This window comes from Talpa europaea (genome assembly GCF_964194135.1).
Source record: "Talpa europaea genome assembly, chromosome: 5".
Taxonomy (NCBI): Eukaryota; Metazoa; Chordata; class Mammalia; order Eulipotyphla; family Talpidae; genus Talpa; species Talpa europaea.
Genome location: NC_140071.1, coordinates 48,011,731 through 48,032,372, shown reverse-complemented (window position 1 = coordinate 48,032,372; position 20,642 = coordinate 48,011,731). Strand labels below are relative to the sequence as shown.

The window sequence follows — 20,642 nt, the reverse complement described above, 5'->3', positions numbered from 1 at the left end:
GCACAATGGCAAAGGAAGTATACTCTTAGTGTGAAAGATCTTTTAATAGAAATGGTGTGCAAAAAGAATCAGAGAAATGATATTCCTAATAAGTTTCCCAATAAACCCCCCCAAATTACCCATCAACCTCGAGAAAGGGGTTAAGCAGGTCCCAAAGAGCTAGAACTGAAGAAAAGACTCAGAATTCAAAATGTACCAAATAATTTACCACAAAGTCAGGACAGTGGCTGCCATTGTCTCTGCCAAGTACTAGGAGCAGCATCCCCATGTCTCTCTCACCCATGTCTCTTCCAAGTATCTCTGCCTTTCTGTCCTCCACATACCTCCTCCAAGTCTCCTTCCCAGCAGTACCAGGGTACAAATTGAGTGGCAGAAGCCAGACAGTGGGCCCATCTGCCTTCCCTATTATATAGTCCACTCAGCTCTGCCCGTAGTTCCCAGTAGCTCCCAGCTCAGTAAGTCTGATTCATGGCATACTGAGATTTGTAGTCCAAGACAGCTGCATGCAAGTGGGGGTAGGGAAAATGACTCTTGTTCAATACTCTTCCCCCACCCCCCACAGAGATTCATCTGTAATGCCTCCTTTATGGAAAAATGTTTCTATGAGTTGTGCTAAAGAACTAGTTTATCATTTTATAGGATTTCATTTGTTTTGGAAGATATATAAGATCTCATCTTACATTTCTCACCTTTTCATACTTTGCTCCTTGTATTCTGACATACACGTGAGCCTTTGATGTTTCCATTTCCCTTTCATACTCTTCAGGCAAAGTGAGTTTCTTGTGCTTCTCTACTTAATTGTAGGTCTCTGAATACAATCCCTTCTTCTCTTCCTTCTTGCATGACTAACTCTGACATGTTCTCAGGACATTTGTATTTGACCTTCACCTCCAGAAATTCACTGTGGTTTTCACTTCCTACATCCCAAAGCGCTGCAAGCAGTATTTCTTATTCTCCCCCTCATAGACTCTTGTTAACCCACCAGATCCCTTTCTGCACTGGGCAGTCACTGTTGGCTTGCTCACTTGGTCTGCTTTCCCACTCCCATGGTCTGCTCATAAAATCATATAGCAAAATCTGCAGTAAGACACAGCCCTGTTCATTACATTATTAATAATCTCACAAGAGCAGGTTGTTAATTACTACCCAACAACTGCATGAGCCTGTAGATGTTGTGAAAAGGGATTGAGGGAACACTGACATGCCTTTGGCCCCAGTAGTTCTTTGTCATCTCGGGGAACTAAGGCATATACTGAAGGAAAGCTGCTGTACTAGTAAATGGGGGGGGTCGGGATGCTGTGTTCAAGCTTTCTCTGCCTGAGGGTTCAGCCTCTACTCTTAGGCATGGGAGTGCTCTTGCCTCTTATTCCCAGAGGGTAGGATGGGAGCAATCACTTAGGTAGTAGAGATTGAAGAATGAGTGAAAGGTGGCTCCGTCCTGGATGTTGCCTCAGGATGGATAAGATTTTTATAAACTGTGGGGGAGGAGGAGGAGGAGCACAAGGAAGAGATTAGCACTGAGAAAGCAGCAAGATTATTGGGCAAAAGGCTGTAGCAGGATTTCCTCTTCCAGAAGTAGTAGTGGGAGGAATAGTGGCAAGGGATTTGAGAAGCCAGTTCTAAATAGAGAACCTTGATTGCTAGGCTAAGATGTCTGGATATTTCTGTTACAGGGGAAACAGTGATGACCAGGTTGTGAATCCTCATCCATGTACTTAGGACTCAGTACAAGATCCAAAAGCAGATATGCAGAGAGAAATTTAAAAAAAAAAAAAAGTTTATTTACAAAGAGAGTGAGAAGAGAAAGAACAGAGAGAAGATAATTGACTGATACATCCTACCAGCAACACTATCTGAGCCAACAAGCACATACCTGCTCAGTCTTATTAAGCCCAGTATGGCCACTTCGGTCCACCCTTAGTTCCAAGTCCCAGAAAAGGGGAGAGGGCATTCAGGAGGGAAGATTCATGGCATACTGGGAGTTTTTATCTTCAGAGCATGAGATCTTGGCAGCATGGAGGTGGAGTTCACTTAGGGCATCATTTACTTGTTTGGCGTTTGCTCCTCACTTTACCTCTAACATTACCCCTGACTTACAAGGTGAATTTGAAGGTTTTGGAGCTGCAAAATGATTTAAGCCATGTAATGGGCGGAAGGACACTGAGCAGGTTTTCTATGATCCCATGCAGACGGGGTAAAGGAGGAGAGAGTCCTGGAGCCCTCAGCGGCTTTTGTAGGCTTTTATTGGGATTTACCAGGCACACGGCAGGCAGGGGTGCTTGGGGGCCGGGAGGCTGGCAGGCCTCCCAGCCCACAGCAAGTCTTCACTCTTTTTGGGCTTTCTGACATTCTCTCACGTTCTCTCTTCTCTAGTGGTTCTCCTTTCTCCATTCGCTCTGTTTCTGCTCCTCTACTTCTGCTGGCATCCCCGTGACACCGCCCTTAAAAGCCCAGTCTTAGCCCAGGTGAATCCCATCTACCTATGCCCGCACCCTATTCCAGGTGCCCGCCATCAGGCATGCATTCAGGACCACAAGGATCCATCATCTATCCTGATGGCGGGAGAGCAGAAAAGCCTGATACTTTTTACTGTACCCTACAAACCAGTAGAATTCTAGCGATCAGAAAGGAAGTAGGGAAAGGAAGAACACTCTTAAAATAGTCCAGGCAGGAAGGAATCCCAACCCAACAACAGGTGTTCGTTATTCACTCAGTCAACAAAATTGAATCCTATGTTAGGTTATGGAGATTTAAAGGAAATAAATTAGGATCCCTTCCCATGAAAAGAATGTGCAAACAAAACCACCTCAGTTGTCAGGTTGAAAGTAAGAAAATTGTAACCTAACAGCAGACATGACATGGAATTAGTTAACTAATATGAACTGAAGCAAGGCTGCAGAATGCTAACATCACCCATTACAGATTTGGTTTTCACAATGAACTGATTGAAACCCTTTGTGAATTACTTTAATAACTTCTTCCAAATGTCTTCCTCCTGGTATCCATTTCCACCCTTTTTAACTGGTCTCCCCACTGTTTCCCTCATGCTCCATGGATCTCTGTTCTCAACATGGCACCAGGGTGATCCTTTTCTGTCACAAGTTGGACCATGTTCCTTCTTTTCTCCAAACCAATTACAATGCCTCCCTGGATAAAAGCCACAGTTCTCAGTATCCCCACCCTTTATCTGGGTGTCATCTCCCCAGTCCACTCTGGCCACTCAGGCCTCCTTTCTCAGAACTGCCTAGAATGCTTCCCCCCTGCTAGGTCTCACCCCTGCATGTCTCCACATCTTGCCTCGTACCTCCTTAGCATCCAATCAGATGTCACCCATGCACCCTATTTAAAACAGCAGCCTGTTCCCAAAGCCCCCACCTGGCTTTCCCACCCCTCTGACTGTAACTTCTGTCCGTGGAACTATGTGCCCTCAAAAAGATGCATGATTGGTTATTATTTCTTGCCACACCTCTCCACACTGTCCCTGTCATACATGGGCTCTTCACAGCAGCAGTCTGCATGTTGTGAACTGATGTACCACATATGCTTAGAACAGTGCCTGCTACAGTGTGGTGAGTGTTTGCTGAGTGAATTATGATTTATTTGCTATTACTAATAAGGTCTAATTAACTTTTTTCCCCTTTAAAATGGATATGGCCATGGGAAAGAATAGTTGATCCTGTCACAGTCTCAATTCTTGATATGTTTTATCTGATTTTTGTTTTGTTCAAATGGCCTACTTTATCTGAGATTTAGAGTGAAAGTTTTATAAAATGTGTAACAATAATTAGAGGAGAAAATTTGAAAGCAGCTTTTCAAATAACAGAAAATATTTTTTGGCAAAAGGGTCCCATCATGTTATGTCACAGAGGATTTGTCATCTGCTAGGCTGAGATGGATTTTACTACACAAATCTGACAATACTAGAAATGAGGTCCTTTGCTGCTCTGGCTTACATTCCCCAGGTGCATAGCAGCTGTTTCTGACAACAGTGATGATTGCTTCCCTTGGGTAATATCTCAGTCACCCCCAGAATTGTATATGGCCTTCATCACTCCATTACCTCACTATTCGGGAACCACACACACACATACACACTCTCCTGCATCCCCCAAATAACTAAATAACGAACACATGATACAATACAAAACGGAAAGAGAATAATTGCAAAGAGAGAGTTTGGAGTTTTGTCACTTAATCTATTATTCTCCTATGTTTTCACACATGGACACACACTTATATCCTTCCCTTAAAAAAGAGCTGTTAAAAAAACTTCAGTAATCATAACACAGGTCTTAAGATGTGTAAAGCTCTGGGTAACTTTTAACTAGACTCCCATCTGTAACTTTCCAGGCAGGTTGGGACCTCTCTGGGTTTCCACCTGGAAAGGTTCCATATGAGTGCTTGTGGGGTTTTTACCCCTCTAGATGAGAAAAGTTCCTTTTTTCTAAGGCCTGTTTTTATACCTTTTCATTGCATGACCTGTTTCACAATGGGGGCAAACATTGGTTCTTGAGAGGCTCCCCCCAAAGTCTTATTTTTTTATGCATAAACAGAACATAAGCATTCATGATAGCTACAGTATTAAAATTTAATGGGAGGGCAATTGGGAGAACAGTCTTTGAAAAATCTTGTGAGGATAGGGCAATGATGAAAGTATGGCTGTGCAGTCACATCGTCTAACCCGGACTCGAGGCATCCACCAAGAGCTTGAGTGATCTGTTGTGGATGTCCATGTTTTTGCAAGGGGAGAGGCTATTTTAATTGATTGGTAGTGAACTGGGGCTCCTTAATAGGCTATGAGTCTAGTAAGCAGAACACCGGCTGATCATTTGATCTATGAGGCTCTTTATGGCTGAAGGGACAGATTGGCTTGGGTTCCTGGGCTCATGGAGGACTGACTGAGGGATTTGCCAGCCTCCAAGTGACTATGGCAGGAGCAGCATTTGGGAGTGTGGAGGATGTTGAAATGTCCTGTATAAGTTATGTGCACTAGGATTATGTTAAACAACCTGAGTCAGAAGGTAAAAGACAATTACTGGATGATTTCATTCATATGTGGAACAGAGAAACAGAGCAAAGGAACAGATACAGCAAACCCCAGAAATCTGACTGCAGAACTGAGGCTACAGAGGGGAGGCTGGACAATGGAGAGCAAAGTGTGGAGGGGGCCCAATGGACTGTGGTGGAGGTCTACTGGTGCCTGGAGGTGGTGTGGTAACATACCTCTGTAGAGATATGAACCTATTCCTCTGATCATATATGTTGTATAACAACATTACATCACTAAAAATACATTATATCCCCCAGACACAGCCCATTACTCTAGGTCTCTGTCATTTTTCAGCTCCCTTTGATCTTTTTTCATTCTTTACATTTTAGTCCCTTCTTCTACTCACCAATCCTCTCCTCATTTCTGTTTTGAAATCCTGGGAGAGAATCTAGACAACTAAGTCTTTCTACCCTCAAATGAGCAGTACTGAATGCAGCTGCTGGTGGACATACTGTTCCAGCTGGTAGGACAGACCTCTGTGCCCCTGAGGTCTGAGCTGCCCTGGCCCAGCTGTGTCAGCCCTTCCAGGGGATGAGCAGTGCTACCTGCACCTGAGGCCAGTTCTCTGAGGGTGAGGCTGGCAGCCTGAGGCTTCATCTGCCCAAGAGGAGCCTTAAATAGTTGACTTGAGTGTTTGACCTAAATGGTCATCATTGAAGGTTTCTCAATGGGGTTCTTTCAGCATCTACTTGGACAAGGAATTTTGAAGTTTCGTTCAAGCTTCTTGTCTCAAGGCTTATTTAATGACTTAGAGTCAAGAAAGGAGAAGTTTGCCTTGACTTTGAGTATCTCAGAGATGGCACTTAAAGTTCATGAGGCCTTCTGACATTGATTATGAGAATAGGAGCATAGAAACTATTGCATTCATCTGTTTCACCAACACTTACAATAGCATGTGAGACATGGAAATGTTCAGTAAATTTGGTGACCTAACAGTAGTCTTCAACATAAAAAACATGATGGTAGTTCTGTAAATGTGGACACCATCCAAGGACAATATACCATAAACTTCTATTTTGCTTCTAGTCCTGCTCAGAGAGAGTCCTTATTCTAGACTTTCATTCTGTATCATAATATTTATTAAGTTTCTTCTTAAGAAAATTTTCATTAAAAATTTCTGTAAAAGAAACAAAGAGAACATTACAATATAAAAGACAAAGATTAATCTTACTATATAAAGAACATCTTTAAAATAAGTAAATTAAGAACATTAAGTTAGAGCATATGAAATTCATTCAAAATTTAAAAAACTCATTAATCATAAAATGGCAAATTATAAAAGCATGCCGTTTAACCTATCAAATTGACAAAGATTAAAACACAATCACCACTGTTAAGGTTAAATAAACAGGCAGTCACACCTCTTGTGTGGGAGTATAAGTAATATATAATCTTTTGGGAGGATGATTTGATAACAAGTACTTTTATGACTCAGCAAATTCCTCCATGAGGGTATTTATTGCCTCATTTATCATAGTTAGAAATTGTGAGTAATTTGCACAACAAGAAATAAGTGATTAGTTAAATGATGTAAATACAAATGGTGGATTTTTTTTTGCCACCCAAAACTAAGTTTGTGAAGTCAAAGGACATATAACTGAAACTAAATTATATGAAAAAAATAATTAAAGTATATGTTGTATTAAAAAATTTTACAAATTTTCTTAGTGATAATTGTATTTATTGCTGGATCAAAATTATAGTTCTTCATGCTTTTTAAATTTGCTTAAATTTTGATAATAGGTCAATATCACTTCCATAAACAGGAAAAATTATTGAATAATACAAAGCACAGTGTGTGGAAGTCTTAATTGACTGAATAAAATGCCTACCACTATAATGCCTTAATGATGGCTCCTCATTTAGGTTCCTCTCCCCTTATCAAACAAAGAAAATAGTTTTATGCTGTTTAAAGCCTATGGAACAAATAGAGGCAGCCTGGAACACGAAGGAGCAAGAATTTCTGAGTTGAACTGTCCTAGGTTCATACTATAGCTGTAGTTGCGGGACCTTGGGTGCTGGACCTTGGGTGCTGGACCTGATGTTTTCCCATCTAGGAAATATATATAAAAACCATCCCACTTCTCATGGGACTGTTGTGGGGAATAAGGAGGTGGTGTGACTGAGGCACTTAGCACATAGTATGACTGGGAACTTCATTTTATGAGGAAAATAAAATGAAGAGGTCAGGAGGGGCATAGTATTCCTTCAAGGAAACCAAACTCGAACACCATTCATTAGGAAGTGATAAACCCCTTCACAGAAGTGACTACTGTTATGGTGTATTAACTTTCATGACCTACACTTAGCAGATTAAAACATCTAGTATAGCTCCTGTGGGTCAGTATAGCCACAGCTTAACCCTCTACGAGGTTCTCTGGAGACTGCACTGAAGATGTTGACTGGGACTGGGTAGCATCTAGAGGTGCCACGAGAGAAGCATCTGTTATACTTGCTTGCTCATGTGCTGTTTAACAGCATTCAGTTTCCTGGGGGTCTAGGATTCAAGACAATTTGCATCTTTAAAACCAGCAAGTAGGGAGAGAAAGATGAACATAAATCCACTAACAAGACGGCTGGTAATGGAATGCAGTATAATCATGGCCAGGGGCTGGGGCAAGTTTGTCTCCTTTGCTCTATTCTGTGGATTCAAAGCAGATCACCACCCTGCTTACACTCAAGGGGAGGGGATTACACAAAGATCTGACCTCCACTGGAGGAGGGATCACATGGAGGGGGTCTGTTTGCTACAAATGACGTTCACATTCACGTGTGTTTTAAACACTGATGCAAGTGCACTATTTTAGAAAGTGATTTGGTTGAGAAAAACACTGGCTTATGTCCTAATAACATTGATTGGCACGCAGGCTGAATCCACACTCTGCTTGTTTAAAAATGTTAAGTGCTGCAGGGCAATTCCACTGCTTCTGCAGTTTGGAGCTTGTTGGGAACACAATTCTTATACTTGAAGATCTGAATATGTGTCGTCGTCCATCTTAAGGAGTTTTTGGGCAACTCAGTCAGAACCTTTTTTTTGTAATAGGTTCATGAAATAACACTTCAAAGGTGATTTTTCCCCCCCATGTTTTCTAAAACATTGAATTTCTTTTATTATTTGTGCAGTCTTTATAATATGTACTTGTTTCAGTTAAAATAAACATTCCTTTGACCCACCAGATTCATTGTTAAGCTTTGAGCTTTCATTTATTCTCAAGATTGAAAAAAAAATTTGTTCGATTTGTTTTTAACTTGGCATTCTCAAATGAGAAGTGTGGCACTTGGTGTTCTCTACTGAGCTACCCCTCCTTACCCTGGCTCAGAATTATGATGATTAGTCAACTCTCCTCTGTATAGGAAAATGTTGATGAATAATGCTGAGAATTTTATGGACATCAGAACAGCCAAAATGAGATTGCTCTTGGAGATGAGTATACTGAAATGCAAAATGTAATTTGTTTTAGAGATACATTGTAATCTAGAAAACAAGGAAGGGGGATTGGTCACACCCTTCACAAGGGCCAGGAAGCTAGGTGAGTATCAGGGCTTGTTTCCTGCTATAAACAGGTATGCAAGCTACGCGTTGCACAGATTCCAGTGGCTGCAAGTTGGAGTTTTTGTAACTAGACTCTGGAATATTTGATGACTTCTACTTACACCACATATCCTGAGTCTGACTGAGTGACCAAATTTAGGAAGGTGTTGAGTAATGGGCCATCTTAGAATGTAGAGCTCCTGTATGAGGAAAATCAAACCTCCCAGTTCTCTCAGCCCAGATGAGAGACCAACAGCTCTTACCATACACATTCTGGTGGGGCCGGATATGTGCATTAGAATTCAGAACAAAGAGACACTTCAGCATTCTCTTGAGCCATTTGTTTGCCAGAACATGGGATTGCATAAACAAATGCCTACACATTCTTAGTACTCATAATGTCACACATTTGGATAGTGCTTAACTTCTTGGAGTGTGTTCATCTCTTCTTGATTGAATACCTCCAGTTGTGGGAGAAAATTTTTGTACTCCATACAACTGATAAGTGACTGATCACAACAATCTACAAAGAGCTCACAGAACTCAACAAAAAGAAAATAAACAATCTGGTCGAAAAAAATGGGCAGAAGAGCTAAACAGACACTTCTCCAAAGAGGAAATGCAAATGGCCAACAAGTATACAAGAAAATGTTCCACATCACTTATAATCAGGGAAATGCAAATCAAATCGCAATGAGATACCACCTTAAACCAGTGAGAATGGCGCATATTTAAAAAACTGGCAACAACAAATGTTGGCGAGGATGTGGTGAAAAAAGGAACTCTTCCACAATGCTGGTGGGAATGCAGACTGGTCCAACCACTATGGAGAGCTGTGTGGAGATTACTCAAACTACTAAAAATGGAGATACCATTTGACCCAGCAATTCCACTCCAAGTAATCTACCCAAAGCACACAAAAACATTTATTCAAAAGGAAACCTGCACTCCTATATTTATTGCAGCACTACTTACAATAGGTAATATATGGAAACAACCCAAGTACCAAAAAATAGATGATTGGATCAAGGGGATGTGGTATGTGTACACAATGGAATACTGTTCAGCAATTAAAAAAGATAAACTCATGCCATTTGCAGCAACATGAATGGAGCTGGAAGGGATTATGCTCAGTGAAATAAGTTACAAGGAAAAATAAAAATATCAGATGGTTTTGCTTATAGAAGGAATATAAGGGAACCAAATAAGGGATAAGGAAAAAAATAATAATAAATAAAAAAACAAAATTAACAGGCAACTATAAATCAGAGATATTCTGCAGGGGGGAGTGGGAGAGGGATCAAAACAGGGGAGGGAAGAGCAAAAGGGACTATGGTGATGGTGCACAGGTGAATTGGTGGTGGGAATTTCACAGGGACTACACCTGAAAAGAGAAAGCAAATATTATACAAAAATTAACAATGATGAAAAATATATATAATTTTTTTAAAAGTATCATTGCCCCATATCTGGATCTTTTCCATTTTTTCCCTTTCAAAAGTAAAAGAGGAAAGATTCCTCTACCTTCCTTCATGAGATTTGAGACATGATCCAGAAAACAAACTTCTGTGAGTTCTTTAAAATTTTAATACCACAGTGTATCATCTGGCAGGTTTTTAAAAGCCTGGTCTTTCTCTCTCTCTCTCTCTCTCTCTCTCTCTCTCTCTCTCTCTCTCTCTCTCTCTCTCCCCCCCCTCTCTCTCTCTGTCACACACACACACACACACACACACACACACACTTACTCACTCACTGCCACTTGATGAAAGGCTACAATTTCAAGGTGAAGCAGTATCAAGGTATACAAAAAATAATCTGCTTTCTAACCTAAGGATCCCCGCACGAGTTGCATAAACTTTCTAAGCTACCTGTAAAATGGGAGTAAGAAGAGTTGCCGCTCAGAATTGTTACTGAGAGGATAAGGTCCAAGAAAAACTCAAATGTTCATTTTACTTTTGTTTGCTTGCTGTTTACACCTAGAAGCACTGTTCAACTTTCTTCTGCTGCAGGCCCCTTCCTGAGCGTGGATATCTCCAAGTTGATTAGAGGTGAATGAAGGTGATGGTTTAGAACTGCTGCACTTGCTCACAGGTAGAACAGTGGCCTGAGAATTGGAGGCCTTCGTCCATTCCTAGACTGTGTCTTTGACTAAGGACTTGGCATCTAGCATTGTTACAAGAATTTTTTTCTTACTATGGAAAGTTTAGAAAATAGAGAAATGCATGAAATGACATCTTGGTGTTCTTACGGTCTCTCATTTTGTCTGAAAAACATATCATATCTACAAAATGCACAGAACATAGACACACAGCTTTAAGAATACTAAGTATGGGGGTACCCATCACCCCATTTAAGAGCTATAACATTGCCCGTGCCTGTGTGCCTTCCTCTGCCTTGACTTCACTCTCCAAAATCAAGTTAGTTCTCCAAAATCAAGTTATTTCTATTTGTGTAGTTTATATTGTGTTTTTTTCTACTTTATGGTAAGCATTTTCCCGTAATGTCATCATTTTAGGTTGCTTGGGAGCTTAAAGTAATCACAGATCATGGACTAGCTTTATCCTAACAATAATTGCTACCAGTAACCAGATAGATACCAGGCATTCTGCTTTAAATATTCCTGTCATTTGACTTCAAAGCATCCAGTGAGCTGCAATAGTTCCCCATCTTACTTTTGGGGAAACAGTTTCAGAATGTTTGTGTAAATGACCAAGGCGATTTAATAAGCAAGAGACCTGAGATTGGAGCCCAAGTCTCTTTCCAAATTCCTTGGCATTTCTGCCCCCCCAGCAGGCTGCCTTATGGGATATGTGTTGGAAGCACAGCATAAGTTTATGGAATTAGCCATTAAATGTAGTTTTTTTGCTGAATTCTAAGCAAAAAATAAGATACATGACTCCATTCAAATTTTCAGATGGTACCAACCAGAAAAGTGCAAATGAATGCAAACTTCCACCAACAAATATGAGGGAAAAAAAGAGTTTTTTGATCATCAGAACAGCATTACCTTCAGAAAGTCTGCCTTTTTTTTAATGTAAGATTTTTTTTTATATATTTCCCATACAATTGCACCCCCCTTATTTTGACTCCAATTCCTCCTCTCCCCGCCCCCCCCCCCCACCATAGTGTGTCTCTGGTTTATAGTTGCTTGTTGATTTTGATTTTTTTCTTTATTATTACAGCTATTCTTTGGAGGGTCTATCCAGTTGGGTTGCCTGGTCCTCCACACTCCCCCCACCCCACCCTACCCTCATCCACACGTTGCAGTGGAGTAAAGTCTGAGCTTTTATGTTCTAAGTACCCCCCTGCTGTGTTTTCTACAGTTCTGTGTCTGTGATTATGTTGCAACCCAGGAGGGAGCCACTCTCCTCCTTTGCTTTGCCGGAGGAGACATTGCCCAGTCAACCTAGAGAATGGACTAACGGTTGCTATGGTTGCTGCCTCAGCGACAATGTGGAGCTCAAAGTTGACTCAAAAGTGCTGCTTTTGTGTGGTAAGCGCAGAGACGCAGTTTGGCACAGATACAGTTGCTCCTTATATTCATAGGTGTAATCTCTGTGGCACCCTGGGCTATCTTCCTTGAACTCTAAGATGTGTGTAGAAAAAGAATGTGAATATTTTGGAAAAGATTGTGTTTATTTAGGTAAAAAAGCATCTTTCCTGTAAGTGACTTTTTGCTCTTGGCTGTTGCATGCAGCTCTTCTTAAATTCAGCAGTGGTGGGACAGCTCATCAGGGCTTCTTTACAGAAGTATCACCTCCTGCTTTACTGTGAGTCTTTTTGATGTGTGGAAATTTCACGGCCTGTGATCAGGGACTGGCACAACACTGCTAGGACTTTTAAATGGCCATTAAATGTCATCAGCCACCACCACTTGCTGAGGACGATCAAAGGCATGGAGTTAGATGGTTAATGATGTATTTGAGTTCTTACACTGTAGGTGTCCAGCCCAATGTTGCAATCAATTTTATTTCCATTAATCATGCCTGAGTTAAATCAGATTTTTCAAAACTTGGATGGTGGGAATAATGTAATATATGAATAGTTTAATGTGGCCTAAATTTGTAAAATATAAAATAACTTGTTTTATATTAAAAAGCATTTTTAGAACATTTGTTAAGAGAGGTTACCCCAGTAAACCTAATGTAAAGCTCAGATTGACATTTTTAATTTTTAATAATTCTTCCTTTCATTTTTTATTTTCTTTAAAAATTTGTTTTCATTTACTTATGCATAGAAGAACTGGGATATAGGCCAGATGTGGGGTGGAGGGGGTGAGAGGATTCACCAGAGCAGAGTGGGGAACAGAACAGGTGGATTTACTGAAATACACTGCTGAGGGGAGCAGCGGACGAGGCAGGAGAGGTCTGCACCATGTAGGTTAGCTCCATGCCCAGGGATCAAACTCGGGCCTCAGTGGCTGGTGATAACTTGGTAGCGCTGAAACTTTTTCCTGTGCCACCAGGGAGGCCCACCTTTCATTTAATGTATGACTTCAGACTTAACAACGTTCAGATCTAAACTGAAGATTTTGTAACACCCACCCTCCCCCACTTCCTACCACATACACATATACACACAGTTTCTTCCCCTAACAAAAAAGTACCAGATTTGCTCTCCTCCCTGTCCTCTTCATGCAAATAGCACCATCATCCACGCAACTGCATAACCCAAGAGTCCACACCTTCTGTCCCGCTCCTTCTATATTTAACAGTGCCCGCGTTTTATCTGTTCTGATTCTTAAATCTCTATCCTAACATGGCTCTAAAGGCCCGGTGTGCTTCAGGCCTTGCCTTACTTACCAGCTCATCTCCCAACCATAATGTCCTCTCTGTCCCTTCAATGATCCTTTGATGCCAGAACCCTTGCACAAGCTCTCAGTTGCTAAAGTGCCCTCTTCCTGGCTACCCTCTCCTCCTCCTGGTTTCATGTTAAGGGTCATATCCTTAAAGGAGTCTTATCTTGGTGCACAGATGAGTTCGGTCTCCCTGGTTTAAGATCTTAGAGCCTCCCTCAGAAGAGGCTTATTCTCTGTTCCATGAGAATAAGGACGGTGACCTTGCTCACAGCACATGCTCAGTGCCTAGAGCAAGGCTCCCATATAAGGTAAGCACTTGACAAATGCTTGCCCAGTGAATGGACAAATGTTAGACACTGTGCCCAGCATGCTTCACTCATTTAATCCTTAAAACAATACTCAAATTGCTTAAATAACTTACCAACACCACAGCAGGAAGCTCCCCAGGGCTGGACCAACACCCAGTCCAGGCTCTTTCTGTTCCCATCATTGGCTTTCTTGAGGAGGTATTGCTATTGGATTTTATTAATAATAAATTTGTGATCATAAAAGGAGAAGGGAGCAGGATTTCTTTTCATAGGAAAACTGAAGGAGTGTTTGAAACTTGCATTTTCCAGGTGCTAATTTCCTTTGGGTTGTTTCTTTTTTTAAATTCTCTTAGATGATAAGCTTGAGAAGCTATAAAATTTTATCAGTAGGGTTTGCTGCCCAACCTTTAAGTGACATTATAAGTCCTTCTGGCTTTCCCTTCCACTGCTTCCTGAAACGATCTGCCCCCCAGAGCCATGTTGAGTTTGTTCCTAATGTCCAGAGTATAGCTTTTATTCACTCTGTTTCAGCTCCTTTCCTTGCTACCATTTTCATTCTTATCCTTTTAGACCCCATTCAAAAATACTTGTGTATTCATTATGTTCAGACACTATACTGGCAACTTTATTCCCTCTCTTGTAAATGTTTCCCACCATGTAGGTTAGCTCCATGCCCAGGGATCAAACTCCCCTCTGCTCAGCAATACCCAGCTTCCCCACCCCCACACACACTTTTAACAGGAACTATCATTAGTTATGTAACGAGATCTTGGCTATACAAATGTGTAGAGCCTTAATTAAACATTAATTGTGGACTTTCTGTGTACCAGGCGCTGCGATGAGCTTAGACGTTTAAGAATGGAAGCATTCAGTGCCTTACAATCTGTTTATAGCACCAACAACCATCAGCAAATGAACTAGTATAAAGTCTGAATCTAGCAGAACATTGCAGGTTTTCAGGCTTCTGGACTTATCTGAGGTTTCCATCCATTCGTGATGAAAACACTGTACGGGAAGTATCCTAGGAGACTTACTGTTTGGGAGCAGGAAGGACTAGTTTATTTCCTCAATCTCCATTGCCACCTCACACTCATCTCTCTGCCAGTAAATTTCTTTTTTTTAAAAAAAGAAAGATTTATTTATACAAGCACTGGGGTACAGGCCAGAGGCGCAGGAGGGTGAGAGAATCTACCAGAGACAGAGTAGGGAGCAGAACAGTAAGAACAACTGAAATACACTGCTGAGGGTGTTAGGGGGAAAGGATGTCCTGAGCTAATCCCATACAGGCTTTGTGGACCCCACCCCCACTCCAGCCTAAAGCCATCAAGACATTGGGAAAGACAAATCCCATCACCACCAAAGGGAAGGTGCCTGGGACCTGAGGGTGGAGTTGGGCAGCCAGGTTGGATATAAAAACCAAACACGTGGGCCTTGGGGCTCTGCTATCACTCGCCTCCTGGCTTCACCGTTCCTGGCTGGCGGCCAGCTCTCAGAGCGCCATTTTGGGATTCCTGATCGGCGGATCAGGTAGGACTCATTTAAAACTTTGTCTCCCACTTTTTTTCCTGAGCTGTACATTTTCTCATTTTCCCTTCCCTTGTAAATAAACCTTTTATTAACCTTTCGCGTGTGCCTGCAGTAGAGCATTGATAAGTCCTTTTAAGCGCGCGGGTGAGGACCCACAGTCAGGCACCCCGTTTTGTATCGGGGTTGCTCTACAACAGTTTGGCGCCCAGCGTGGTTTCCAAGTTACACCCGCGGTTGACCAGCCCAAAGTAACATTCCTTGCGTTGGTCAGGAGAGGTCTGCCATGCCATGTGGGAATCTCCCTGGCCGGCTGGGAATCAAACCAGCGCTGCAGAGACTGCGGACAGCTTCACAGTGCTGCACTCAACCCATTGCACCACCGGAGAGGCCCTCTGCCAGTAAATTTCTTGATCATATCTGAAATCTTCTAGCACATAGTGGATAATTCATAAACTCTACTTAATTTTACCATATGTTATCTCAAACTTGAAATTAATGGAAAAAAATTATGAGCATAAAGCATATATCTCCCTACCCTGTTTGAATTGGACCCAACAGTTAAGACAGCTGCAGTAGACTCAGCAATAGACAAAAACAGTGGTCTTCAGAGAGGAAAGAGAAAAGAAAATAATAGAATGTCTATTTTTTTCATTTATTGTCTCTTAAAATGTTCTCTTTTTTGACAAAAATGTAGACAATATTTTGGAACTAATAAACAATTACAGACAGCAATTTTTCCCCCATATACCTGTAATAAACAAGTAGAATATGAAATGAAAAAAAAAAAAACCAACTCACAATACAATTTATAATAGCACCACCAAAAATAACTTAGCTATAAATCTAGCAAAATATATACAATATCTACATGAGGAAACTGTGAGACTTGAAACAAAATAAAAGAAGAAATAAATTAGTGGAGAGATATTCCATGTTCATGAATGGGAAGACTCGATATTAGATGAGAGTTTTGCCAGCTGGATCTGTAAGTGCAATGCAATTCTAGTCAAAGTCCCAGCAAGTTATTTTGTGAGTATTGGTGCACTAACTCTAAAGTTTATATGGAGAGGCAAAACTCAGAATAGCCAATGCAATACTGAAAGAAAACAAAGTTGGAAGATTGATACCAAATTTAAACATTCTACAAGCAAGGGTACTCAAGATGGTGTTGTGTTGGCAAAAGAATGGAGAAATACATCAGTGGAACAGAATAGCAAGCCCAGAAGCAGACTCAAATAGAGTTATCTGATCTTTGACAAAGGTGCAAAGGTAGTACAATGAAGTAAAGATAGTCTTATCAACATATGGTACTGGAATAACTGGACATTCACATGCAGAAAAAAGTCTAGACACAGAATTTACAATATTCACAAAAATTAGCTCAAAATAGATCAGACATACATATGTAAAATGCAAAACTGTGAAACCTATGGAAGAAAACATAGGAGGAGATCTAGATAACCTTGAGGTTGGTGATAACATTTTAGCTATAACACAAATGCATGACCCATGAAAGAATGAATTGATAAGTTGGACTTCATTAAAATTAGAAACTTCTGCTCTGCCAAAGACATTAGTAATTGGATGAAAAGATAGTCACAGACTGTGAGAAAATATTTGCGAAAACCTCAGGTACAGGACTGTTTTCCAAAATATATAAGAACTCTTAAATCCTGGCAATGAAAAATAGCCCAATTAAAAATGGACCAAAACCCATAATAGATATTTCAACAAAGAAAATATTCAGAGAGCAAATAAGCTTTGAATTAGCATGAATAGATGTTCTGTATCATGTCACCAGGACACATAAATTAAAACAATGAGATGCCACTAAATATCTTTTAGAATGGCTCCAATCCAGATTGCTAACACCACCAACAGCTGGTGAGGATGTGGAGCAGCAAGAACTTTTACTCATTGCTTTTGGAAATGCAAAATAGTACAGCCACTTTGGAATACAGTTTGTTTCCTATAAAACTAGATATACTTTTACCTTATGATTCAGCAGCCATGCTCCTTGGTATTTATCCAAAGGAGTTGAAAACATATGTCCATACAAGAACCTACATATGGCTGTTTGTAGCAGCTTTAATAATTGTGAAAACTTGGAAGCAACTAAGATATCCTTCAGTAGGTGAATGGATAAGCAAACTGTGCTTATCAGACAGGGGAGTGGCATCTAGTGATAAAAAGAAATGAGTTCCCGAGCCACAAAAAACATGGAGGAAACTTAAATGCATATTACTTCATGACAGAAACAAGTCTGAAAAGAGTACATGTTGTATGATTGCAACTATAAGATGTTCTGGAAAAGGTAAAATTGTGGAGTTGGGAAGAGGGTGGGACTTGTAGGCAGAGCACAGAGGAGCTCTAGTGCATGAAGTGACTCTGAAAGATATCAGAATGGTGGGTACATTCTACATTTGTCCAAACCCATTGAATAGGCAACACTGAATGCAAACCTGAAGGTAATCTATGAACTTTGGGTAACAATGTCTCAAAGTAGGGTCTTTGTGACAAATGTTCTACTCTGGTAGGGCATGTTATTAATGGGGGAGACTATGATTGTATGTGGGGAGAGATACGGGAAATCTCTGTACCTTCCCATCAGGTTTGCTGAGAACCTAAAGCTAGCTTCTCTAAAAAAATTAGTCTGTTTTTTAAAAATGTAGATAGTGCTCATACACAACAGTAATAGCATGCACTTATGTGTCAGGCAGTGTTGCTCTTTCTATGTGTCAGGCAGTGTTCTAGGCTCTTTTTATATAATGGTTAATTCTCATGATAGCTTTATGAAGTGCTATTTTTACCCCCATTTTACAGATGTAGAAACAGGGAGAGTTTCAGTTATTTGCTGATGCAATTGATAAGCAGAATGCTGTCAAAGCCAGGGGGTCTAGAATCAGAGCTGTGCTGTTAACCACTCTGCTGTAGTACATGTATACACCTTGTAAGTAAATGTGTGTTTTCTCAGTATTCCTTTTTATTAGGAGAATATGATTGAGAAGATTCAGAGATAGTTTTGGGAAAAGTACAGATGCAGAATGAGTATTGACCTTTGTTCACTGCCACCAATAAGCATCATCATACAGTGGGGATGGTATTTTCTGTAAAAGAAACTGGGGGTGAATAAGCTATTTGTTTTCACAGGAAGAGTTCTGACCATTACTGGGAAGAACAACCTTAGGAGGTAAGGAGAGGTAGCACTTAAAAGTCAGGAAAAAGTCAGTTGGATTACACATGTAGGATAATGTTTCAGTTTTGAGAAATCAGAGAAAGGACCAGACCGTTCTGGATGGCATAACACACAAGGGTAGGGATGCCCTTAGCAGCTGGCAGGGATTGAAGCCTACAGGAGGTGCTGGTATGAGGTTCTTGGGGCCCTCAGAAAGCTAATGACCAAATCCTGACAATGAATAAAACTCCAGTGAGATGCATATGCATTCTTTAGAAAAATTTTAGAGCCTTATCGTTATCTTGACAGAGTGAGCAAATTCACTGAAAAGTATAACTGAGGGCCTCTCTGGTGGCACCAGGGGTTAAGCACTGCACTATGAAGCTATCCGTAGCCTCTGCAGCACGAGTTTCATCCCTGGCCTGCCAGGGAGCAGCCCACATGGCACAGCAGACCTCGCCCGCTGCTCCCCTCAGCGGTGTGTTTCAGTCAATCTGCCTGTTCTATTCCCTGCTCTGTCTCTGGTGAATCCTCTCACTGCCCGCACCTCTGGCCTGTACCCCAGCTCTTGTATGCATAACTAAATAAATCTTTTTTTTTTTCAGGTTTTTTTTTTTTAAGATTTATTTATTTATACAAGCAGTGGGGTGCAGGCCAGAGGTGCAGGAGGGTGAGAGGATTCACCAGAGAAAGAGCGGGGAACAGAACAGGCAGATGGACGAAATACACTGCTGAGGGGAGCAGTGGGCGAGACAGGAGAGGTCTGCCCCGCCATGTGGGAATCTCCCCTGCTGGCCGGGAATCTAACCAGTGGTGCAGAGGCTGCGGACAGCTTCACAGTGCTGTGCTCAACCCGCTGCGCCACCTGGGAGGCCCCACTAAATAACTTAAAAAAAAAAAAAAAGTATAACTGAAAAGCCTCCTGCAAGTACACTTCTATATGATGACATAGCCAGTTAAAGGCCTTTTTTTAATTTTTACCTGTAATTTAATGAAACACAACAAGTACAAACATGCATAAAGACTCCACCTGCATCCTCTTGTGGTTATGAAGAAATAGATGGCCTTGTGCTGTGCTGATGACAGTGTGCACCAACCTGGAGTGAGGTTTAAACAGAGAGGGGGAGAAAGGAAGGGGGAGAGAGTAGAGCCTTAATATTTGTCTTTAAGCTGTGCCTAAGAAAGCAATTTCAGATGCAGTAAATACCACATGCCTGTTTGGGCATCACTTACTACACTGAGGATTTGGGAGTGACCTAAATGCTTACCACATTTAATCCATCCAGTCAGTGGCATGTTGGGCAGACATTACAGATGCTGGTTAGAAAAGCTGTATAATGACTGAAAAATGTTTATGATTATAACGTTGAGTGAGAAAAGCAAGACACAGTTTTATCTTACAGACTATATCACTAGTACTTGTCAACTTGTGTGGGAAGTCCTTGTTCTAACTTCACTCTCTTTATGTCTAGACTTGCGAGTGTCGAGGGCAGAGGTGGGCACTTAGTTCAGGAGGTGTCCACAGTGCTTCACCTGCAATTGACTCTCTCTGCAGAATGAGTAATAAACGGCCTTCCCACCTAACTTTTCCCAAGAGCTTGTAACAACTTTTCATATCTTAAAATTATGGGAATGGTAGAGAGCTCCTTTTTTTTTTTTTTAATTGAATAAATTTAAATCATTCTTATGTTTCTTTACCTTCTGAAAGTTAAATGAAATCTTTGGTAAGAAAGTTTTCTAATGTAGTATTGGTAACTGCAATAGACAAATATTTCTTAAGTGAATGTATAGAAATGATTGGCATGTGGTCCTTTTATAGAAATCTCAGGGCAAGAATATTACATTTCATATTCTCTTGGAGATGGATTCTTCTAATTCTCATTGCCAAAGTTAGAAAGATGAACTCTTTGAAAACAGAGATTTTAATGGAACTGACCGTTAGCCAAAAAAAAAAGAATTTGCTGTTATTAAATGTTGAATCATGTCTCAAGATAGTTGCTGGGAAAACCAAATACAGTTTGTAAGTCACGTTCAAAAGGGGGACTCACGTATGTGTGTATGGAGTTTTGTGTCTTTGGAAGGAAAACTTAAACACCCCTAGGTAGCCCCCCGGATCCAGGGTCTCTGACCTCTCTGTCAGAAGCACATGCTAACCTTTCTGCTGTGGTAACTTTTGATTCCATGAAATCAAATCCTTTTAATTGCTTTCTTTAGTGGTGACCTTTAAGAGATAATTTGGGCTTATGGGTATC

General features: G+C 40.9%; 1 protein-coding gene across 1 annotated transcript in view; it reads left to right on the top strand.

Annotated features, from left to right (window-relative positions):
* IQGAP2 (IQ motif containing GTPase activating protein 2) overlaps positions 1–20,642 on the top strand; it is a gene marked incomplete at its 3' end in the record, with an annotated part of 261,119 nt that overhangs the window by 72,901 nt on the left and 167,576 nt on the right. The gene's annotated exons all lie outside the window — the stretch shown is intronic.